Consider the following 10,087-nt stretch of genomic DNA (forward strand, 5'->3'; position numbering starts at 1 on the left):
GACGACCTTCCACCTCCGACGACAGTGCAGCTCTGACTTGGTGGTAGTGGTTCATGTGGAAAAGGAAGAAGGCACCTAATTTCTGTCTGCCTACAGGCGACACGGCGCAGTGCCTTTGGGTGGGGTAAAGGGGGATGAAAGAGGATAGGAGAAATAGTGGTGGAGTGTAGAGAGGGATGTCCGGGCTGCTTCAGTGCGAGCAGCAGGCCGTCGGCAAGGGCAAGGGCAGCATGGCTCCTGGGATCAGTGGTAGGCGGCGATTCCCGACTCCTCCACAAACTCCGCCAGGCTGCGGAGTGCTGCTGGATGTGGACGAGACGGGAACAGCAGGTGTTTCAGGGTGGAGACGGGGAGACCCTGTCTCCTGTAGGCCGCGTAGGCCCTCAAGCGTTCCCGTGCTAAGCCAGGGCAGGCACAGAGGAGGTGTTCGAGGGTCTCTGGGTCTCCGCAGCGGCTGCAGGCCGGGGAGGGACAGAGGCCCTTGGCGTGGCGGCGGGCCGCCGTCCATACGCAGCCAGTCCGCAGTCGTAATAGGGAGGCCCGTTCTCTCCTGGTGAGGCCCGTCTCTGGGAGAGGCTTTGGTCCTCGCCCGCCGGCCACTGGACTTGCTCTACGCCATCCACCGACGCCGAAAGGAGCTCTCGCAGGTGCGCCCCGTCCTCGGACTCCAGTGACCGTGCTTCATCTTTCCTATCTCTTCTATCCCCTCATCTTGTCGTCGCTCGCTCTGGCTCACCACCTCACGTCTCTTCCTCTCTTCTCCTTCTTCGGCTTTCCTACATCTTTACTCCTATCCTTTTTTATCCCTCCTCACCCCCATCCCTCGTGAGCTACTGTGGCGGTGTCGCTCACTGAAGCAGACAATAACGGGGCTCACTTTTCTCTTCTTTTGCCTTTTCAAAAGTCACTTCGTCGAACCACCTCGACCCCTGATTTTCCGAGAATCGCGGAGAGCTCTTCACTGGCGCCCGGCACATATAGGATGACAATGCGCTTGGCTGGCTTCAACTATTTTTCTGCCAGTGGGGTGACCAGCGAGGGAAGGTTGTCGCGTAGTGTGTCTTTCACGGGTCCCTCTACACGGTACAGTGATCGTTTTCTGCCCATGGTGACGCCTGCTTAAATAACAAAAACGCAGGCAAAAAAACGGAAAGAAAACAAGAGCTATCTAAATGCAAAACGCTGGGTAATATTTTTGTCAGTTTGTACCTCTCGAGGGGGCGTCACAAAAGTGTAAAGAGTGAACTTTTTCGTTGATAAATGTAAAACCAGGTTGCCGAGATGTATTAATAAAGGCAAGCTAACTGAAAAAAAATGTTTGGAGTGATTTATGTTGTTGTATACCATAAGTGAAAAAACAAATGCCGTAGGTAAATATTGTGTTACTGTGTTGCTTTCCGGCACTAAAACTCAGCTGTTCCTCCAGTAGTTCGTCACGTACACCTCAGCACCAAGAATGTAACCCTACCATCTGTGATCAATATTTTAATATGAACATTTAGTGTGTTCACCTACCTGTACGGTGAACAGTTTAAAAAAAAAGGCAGGCTTATCAACAGAATGCAATCCTAGTTTCATGATGCATTTTATTGTCGCTTCCCTTTGTAACATTTACAAGCTAGACCACTTCGGGCGCTTTAGCACTGTGCGAAGAAATGCGAATTGTATAGCATTAATATATAAACGATCGTTATTGCTGAGCTTAAGAAAAAAAAAGCAGATTTTACTGGCTCACACGAAAAGACTGTGGAAGCAACAATGCTGGTGGCCTACCCCAATTCCTTTCATTTACTTTACCTCTTCCTCAGTTTTCTTTCTCCCTTCTTGCTACATCAGTCTATCGGCTCGTTAAATATATATATATATATATATATATATATATATATATATATATATATATATATATATATATATATCAATGCTTTGTTTACGCTTAGCTGACACATGTGTTCCAAGTTCGGAGAGGCCGTCGGGCCAGGCTGGAAAAGAAGTTTAAACACTCTGCCGTTGAAAATAAAATGCTACATGTATCAAGCATGTAATTCACTTAAAGTTTCATCCTACGCTCTTGTCTAAACTGTGGGAGGATCGAAGCTGTAACACTGTATACGATGGCACCAAACGTGAACATCAGTTTTCTTTTTTCCTGGAAGGAAAATCAAAGCATATTTCTGCCAGTAATGACCTCACGTTAACAACTAATGGAATATTATCAATAAATACCTGTTTTATAGACTAATAAAAAATGTTCTGCATCACTTTTTTTTTTCTTGGCTGCAGCATGATTAGTGTTCCTGCCGTTGCCATGTTTACAAATACATCAGCGAGACCATTGAGTGAAAAGGTGGATTATCATCAATATTTCCCAATCTAATATAGGCAATAATCATGATGCATTCACTCTTATATCGCAAAATCAAGCTCTGAATTCCGACAACATCCGGGGGCGAGAGGAAGCACTACATACTTGAGATGTACACCTAAATAAACAGTGTGGGTTTAAAATTGCTTATAAGTTAAGCATGCTAGCCCTTACATCGTACGCCAAGGACCCCATTCGATAGCTCTTTTATTGGTGCACAGGCCTTCAACACATTTATCAATAATGCGGAGATCGTTGCACATTCGACTATCTGTTGCATAAAGCAATTGTAATGTGCGCAATAACGCTATGAAATTTCCTTTCACATGTCGCAATGAAATCTCGCCAGATGAAGTGTTACATAAATAATTTTTATTACTATTTGTAATATATCAAGGCGATTGAAATGAGCCAAAAACATAAAGACACAATAGTTCTAGGTGTAGCAAATCTTTTGTTAAACACACGATGCTGCATAATCTGAAGTTGCGAATCTCGTTAAATTAAATGTTGTCAGGTAGTAGTGGAAAAACAATCAGGCACACGCTGTCCCTTGAAGCAGGCATTGTTTTAAGTACAGTTTACGGAACTATGCTGAGTACCTTATAAAATCAGACACATGCAATGAGATGCCAGCAAATGAGAGGTTAACACTAAATTACAAAAATTTCTACAAAAGCCGCTACTTCAGCTTACACTGTGCTGTCGATCCCGAGAATCTGGTGCTATTTTCTCAATGGAACTATACTTAGCTCCTTACGCACATCGACGCAAAGAATAAGCTCTACGAAGAAATAAGAAAGCAAAAGAGCTTCCGCAAAGGATAACCGAACAGTACAATCTCGGAGCGTTTCCTATGTAGTTAACAAGCACATTCCTTTCCTGCCCCTTGACTAATGTATTGAACACATTATTTATGATTACTATTTATTTGCAGTTACTGCAATCACCATTTGGGGATTTCAGCAGGGTGGTACATATACTTAGTCGCTGACAAAAACATGACGGTAAAAGTGTTGAATAAAAGTGAGCAGAGCTACAGTCAGAACTAAAACCATTTTGGTAGCTTCTGTAAGAGTCGAGTAAGATGTTTTTAGGTGGCCCCGCCGCGGTGGTTTAGTGGCTAAGGTACTCGGCTGCTGACCCGCAGGTCGCGGGATCAAATCCCGGCTGTGGTGGCTGCATTTCCGATGGAGGCGGAAATGGTGTAGACCCGTGTACTCAGATTTGGGTGCACGTTAAAGAACCCCAGGTGGTCGAAATTTCCGGAGCCCTCCACTACGGCGTCTCTCATAATCATATGGTGGTTTTGGGACGTTAAACCCCACAAATCAATCAATCAGGGCTCAAGGGCAAAAACAACGCTGGTTCATGATAAACTTAAAGTACATGGCAGGTTTATGGCTGGGACCACAAAATGCAAATACGTTTCGTTTTGCAGAACGAACGGAGAAAGGGTGATCGAGATAACCCATTAGAGGCATCAAATGAATCTAATGCACCCCACAGACCTCTAGGTGTAACCCCGTCATCATCAAAGCTAACTGTCATACTGTTAAATGCTCGTAGCATTGCAAACAAAGTGGCTGATCTAGGGTGTCTCATATTATCACGCTCTGCTCACGTGCTAATCATAACAGAAACGTGGCTCAGCAGCCCCGTATCGAACGACTGTATTGTTCTGGTTGGATACACTATGTTCAGATAGGATCGAGATTCCCGAGGGGGTGGCGTCGCGATTGTCGTGAAATCTTCAATTCGTGCAGCACTAATTGATTACACCTAAGAGGAGAGCGAATGGTGTAAGATAACTCACGAAAACCTCGTATACCTAATTAAAGCCGTTTGTAGACCCCCCGCTACATCGCCTGAATTTTTAGATGACCTAAATACTTTTCTCTGTAACAATATAAGCGCTAGCACACGGTTGATAGTGGCTGCTGATTTTAACTTTCCTCATACTAACTGGGAAACCTTGACGCCTGGTGATATCAAAACTGCAAGCGGAGATAACTTATTAGAGATATTGTTTTCACACAACCTTACGCAAATCGTGAAGGAAGCCACTAGAATAACTATTGAAACCAAGTTGATGCTCGACCTTGTGTTCTTATCAAGCCAGTTGGAAGACTACACGGTGTCAGTGGAAGAGGGCATATTTGACCACTGGCTTGTTGTTACCAATATTACCACAGCGAAAAGTGCTCTCTCAATGTCTGTATTCCGTGTAAAAATTACAAGTTTTGCGGAAGCGGATCACACTTCTGTTTTAGATTTCTTAGAAGTTGCCTTCAACGAATTTCAGTCCGCCTCAAAATATGAATCTGTTGAGACATTATGGAATTGATTCAAGGCAATCGTGGACACCTGTGTATATAGATTCATCCTGTCTCGTCTTAAAAAGGTAAAACGACGCAGCCCATGGATAACCAGGAATATATTTCACATGAAAAGAAAAATTAAAAGACTACAGAAAAAAGGCAGGAACACTACCGAACTATCTCAAGCTCGTAAACCCCTACAAAAAGCCTTGTCCGAATCAAAGAGCAAGTTTTTTCAGCACACCCTTGCTAAATTTTTTAAGAGTGCGCCTTAAAAGTTCTGACTTTATATGAGTGGCATAAAAGAAAAAAAAATTGAACAGATCACTGCCAGATTGAGAACATTGACGCGAAAGGTTGAGATAGCAGACGAGTTCAACAGGTTTTTCCAGTCGATGTTCACGATGCCGTCAGATGTGCGCGGTGACAGCAACGGGCATTTTTTATGGGCATGTTCTATGGAACCCTTGTTATTTGATCAAAAAGGTGTACTTTCTCGGTTACTAAATCTAGATAGGAAAAAGAGTAGCGGCCCGGACAAAATACCAACTGCCTTTCTAAAAACATACGCAGAATGGGTATCGTTCTTTCTTGTTATTATCTTCGAAAAATCTTTAGAAACTCGCTCTCTTCTACAGGGTTATATCTGCGCAATTATCATACCTTTGTTTGAAGCCGGCAACAGAATGGCAATCAGCAACTATTGTCCTGTGTCACTCAAGTCGGTTTGCTGCAAGGTTAAAGAGCATATTATAGCAAAGCATATCATGGTTAACTTGGAGGTCAATCAATTACTTAATGACTGACAGCATGGATTTAGAAGCGGCAAGCCCACAGTGACACACTTGATTCAAACGATTTATGATTTCAGTTTGGCTATAGACGAACGCAAACAGGTTGATGTAATTTGCATTGATTTTGTTAAAGCTTTTGGTGTTGTAAACCACACTAAGCTGCTTTTTACAATGAAAAAAATTGGGATTCAGTGATGAAATTGTGGATTGGATTAGTGCATACTTGAGTAACCACAAGGAAGCGGTGAGGATTGATGGTTGTCTTTCAGCTACCCTAGATGTGCTTTCAGGTGTGCCTCAAGGGTCCGTTCTTGGCCCGCTGTAGTTTTTATCGTATATCAACGATATAAGTACTATTGTAAAGCCACCTGTTAAGATGAAACTTTATGCTGATGATTGTTTGATTTATATGCCTGTAAGCTGCATTGATAATTAGCTTGAGTTGAACAAGTGCCTTGAAGATTTTAAATTGTGGCGTCGCGAATGGGATATACAAATTAACCTAAAAAAGCAACGTATGTACACATTGCCCGTTCGTCTACATTTTTCAGTTCGTCTTCGGCCTGCTGCAAAGCGCAGGCGATGTGGGCCTCGGAACAACCGGGGCGACTGCGACTGCGCTGGACCAGCGTGCAAAGAGCGACCACGTGCTGACGCTGCCGACACGGATCTTCTTCGACTATCGACTGGATCAGCTTACCGGCACATGCATCCATGGATGGATGGATGCTATGAGCGTCCCCTTTATAACGGGGTGGTGACAAGTATGCCACCAGGCTCGACAAAAAAAAACAAAAAAAAACCTTTTTTTCTTTTTATGTTGGCCTAATGCCTCTACTTCGATAAATTCTATCTTAATGGAAAAAAAGGTAAATTTTCAGCTTAAGTTCTCTGCCATTTACGGCACACTGTCCATATTTTATTTTTCCAATATTTATTTTTGTCCTTTCTCTCTAATTTTCTGCCACCAATACTCTAACCGTCTCTTACTTATTTCAATCGCGGGTGTGTTCAGCTTTCCATTGTTGTCCCTAAAACCCAAGGCTTCCTGTAGGCTCGTGCCCAAACGTACACCTGGGTGGATATCTCCACATTCAATCAGAACATGCTCCGCCGTTTCCTTATCTTTCCCGCAGCATGTGCATTGTTCTTCTTCTTTACTGAATCTTGCTTTATAACTACGCGTTCTAAGGCAACCCGATCTCGCTTCAAACAGTAAAGCGCTTCCCCTTGAATTATCGTAAAATGCCTCCCTCCTTATTTCATTTTTGCCCTTTCGGTAGTTACTCAAAGCCGGTTTTTTCCGGCCATCCACCCATCTGCCCTGGAGCGCCACCTGGCGTCTGTGCTGTCCGGGACTATATATGCGTTCCTCAGGGAACCCCCTGTCACTGGGCACGGTGGCACCGTCGACATGCGGCTCACAAATTGCCCGTTCGTCTACATTTTTCAGGTGAGGAAGCAATATAGAAAATGCATCCACTCAAGTGACCGTTTCTTGCTGGTGTTGCCGTGCCCATGGCAGTATTGCGCTGTGTGTGAATCATGCATGACATATTTCAAAAAACTACTGTTAATGGGTGGAGATATCGAAAGCAATCCCGGCCCCGAGCTCGAAAAGATTGCTAAACAACTGACGGAAATCGCTGCAGACATTAAGGATATCAAAGAAAAGCGACTCTCGGATATTGATAACAAGCTTGACGTAATTACAAAACTTGAGGCTGAAGTCGCGGCATGCCACAAAGAAATGGCTTCTATGAAGGGGGTAATCAGGGGCCTTGAGGCAAGAATAGACGACTTGGAAAACCACAGCAGGAGGTCAAACCTAATCATTTATGGCATACCAGAACCGGAAGGAGAAACAAGTGAAACCCTAGAACAGGCAGCATGACGGCATAATTACAAAAATTCTTCAACTTGAACCTGTGGCCATTGAGCGCATTCATTGCTTAGAAAGAGTTGGACCAAACAAGACAAGGCCAGTCATACTTAAATTACTTGATGCCAGAGAAAAAACTGTGGTACTAAAAAACGGCTTTAAACTGAAGGGCACAGATTTCTCTATAGGAGAGGATTTTTGCCGAAAACTCAGAGAAACCAGAAAAAAACTCTGGGACAGTGCTAAGCAAAACCGCGAAAATAAAGATAAAGTGTCGTTAGCATATAATAAGCTGTTCATGAACAGCCGTGTGTTCATCTGGGATGACAAAAAGAACGAAAGGGTAGAAATAGAGAAGTACGACAAAGTGGAACAAAGAAAAAACGAAGCAACCCGGCCCGCAACGCGCCAAAGCCAGCGCAAGAAAAAATAACGTTATTGAACATAAACGCCCGCAGTATCTTGAATAAGGTACAGCCATTTGAAAGCCTACTACTCGATCGAGAACCCGATATAGTGGCAGTTACCGAAACGTGGTTATTGGCGTCCATCTCGAGTCATGAAGTTGCTCCCCCAAATTATGTACTTGTTAGAAAAGACCGCCAGTCACGTGGTGGAGGCGTGGCGTTAGTAATAAAGAAATCAATCCCACTAATTCTCCTTCCAGAAGTAGCAGATGCTGAGGCAATTTTTTGTAAAATTATTACCAAAAGCACAAGTATAGTTGTTGGCTGCATCTATCGAAGCCCCGGATGTGGGCACGAATGCATAACCGCCATACAAGAGTATTTGCACCAACATGCTGGAAAGTGCCGGGTTATTCTTATGGGGGATTTCAACCTTGCCGACTTTAACTGGGCTACCATGCAGTACACGACAAAAGCTTCAGAAGCACTTGTCGATATGATGCTACGTTTTAACCTGCGCCAGATTGTGGAATGACCCACAAGGGTACAAGGCGAGTGTCGCAGTGTACTTGACTTAATCTTGTTGAGTAATAACTTCCTTTTAGAACAAACACAGGTTGAAATAATTGAAGGGATATCAGATCACATAATACCGATGTGTGTATTACCACTAGATTGTTCAATACCGATGCAAACGGCAGCGCAAACCATAATAAATTTTGACAAAGCAAATGACGCTTCCATACAAACCTCTCATAAATTCCCAGTGTTTTCGGAATTGGCCTCAGATCCCTTGTCTGATGTAAACGAAGTCTGGTTGTGTTTCAAAGATATAGTGTCGCACTGTGTAACACATTTTATTCCTGTGCGGTTAAAAAAAACGTTAAAAAATAACCCATAGATTACACGTGAAGTAATACATGCGAAACGCCAACCCAAAAGGATTCGGAAGGCAAACAAAGTACCAGGCACCAACCCATGTAACGCTTCCAGGCTAGCGCTTGCAGTAAAAACTTTTAAACAGAAATCCAGAGAAGCGAAAAGTCATTATTTCAACACTGTACTCCCCAGCTTCTTAAAAAACAACCCACATAGATTTTGGAACCACTTCAGCCAAAAAAAACACACTCACAACTAAGCTTTCGTCCTTTGAAAAAAAAGATAAAGCCAACAGATACAACCAATTCTTCCGTTCTGTCTTCACTAAAGATAATGGTGTCATGCCAGACTTACATCCGCGACCTGGTCCCACTATCCAGCCACTCGTTATCACAGACGCCGGTGTTCTTAATCTTCTGCTTGACCTAGACACCAAAAAAGCCTGTGGTCCGGACAATATACCAAATAGATTTTTTAAACGATACGCACAGTGGTGCAGCAGATACCTGGGGATTATTTTTCGGAAATCCCTCTCAACATCTAAACTACCAGAAGATTGGAAAATAGCAAAAATTATTCCGATACACAAATCAGGAGATAAATCCATTGAAACAAATTTTAGACCAATATCGCTAACCAGCACGGCATGTAGACTGCTCGAGCATATCATTCTAAAACATTTAACCGTTTTTCTTGAACAAGAAGGCAATCTGCCCCATAACCAGCATGGTTTTCGCCAAGGTTTATCCACCATAACACAGTTAACCGAAGTAACACACGACCTCGCGCTAGGCATTAACAATCACCACCAAACCGACATAATCCTACTCGACCTATTCAAGGCATTTGATTGCGTTTGTCATACAAAGCTAATAGCTAAACTAAGAAGCCTTATCGGAGATGGAGAAATTATTGCTTGGGTTCAAGATTTCTTGTTTAATAGATCTCAGTTTGTTATTTTTGAAAATTTTGCATCAGACACAGTACCAGTGACGTCAGGAGTGCCCCAGGGCTCTGTGCTTGAACCCTTGTTATTTCTCGTTTATATAAATGATATAACTACTAATATACGTAGAAAAATAAAGTTATTCGCAGACGACTGTATCATTTATTGAGAAATTAACAATCAACAAGATCACCTCTCTCTCAACAATGTAATGCCCTACGGGCCCTGAGGGTATTCTAATAAATAAATAAATAAACAAGTCTCCTAATACCGTTGCAGAATGGTGCTCTCATTGGCAGATGACAATAAACGTAAAAAAATCTGCATGCATGACGATAACACGGAAAAAGAACCCTCTAACTTTCGCTATAACATAAATGGTGCTGCTCTCACGAATGTACAGATACATAAATATATAGGCTTAACAATAACATCAGATCTAAGGTGGGACGCTCACATTGATAATGGTACTTCTTGATATGTGGGGTTTAACGTC

This window comes from Rhipicephalus microplus, chromosome 2, assembly GCF_043290135.1.
Source record: "Rhipicephalus microplus isolate Deutch F79 chromosome 2, USDA_Rmic, whole genome shotgun sequence".
NCBI lineage: Eukaryota > Metazoa > Arthropoda > Arachnida > Ixodida > Ixodidae > Rhipicephalus > Rhipicephalus microplus.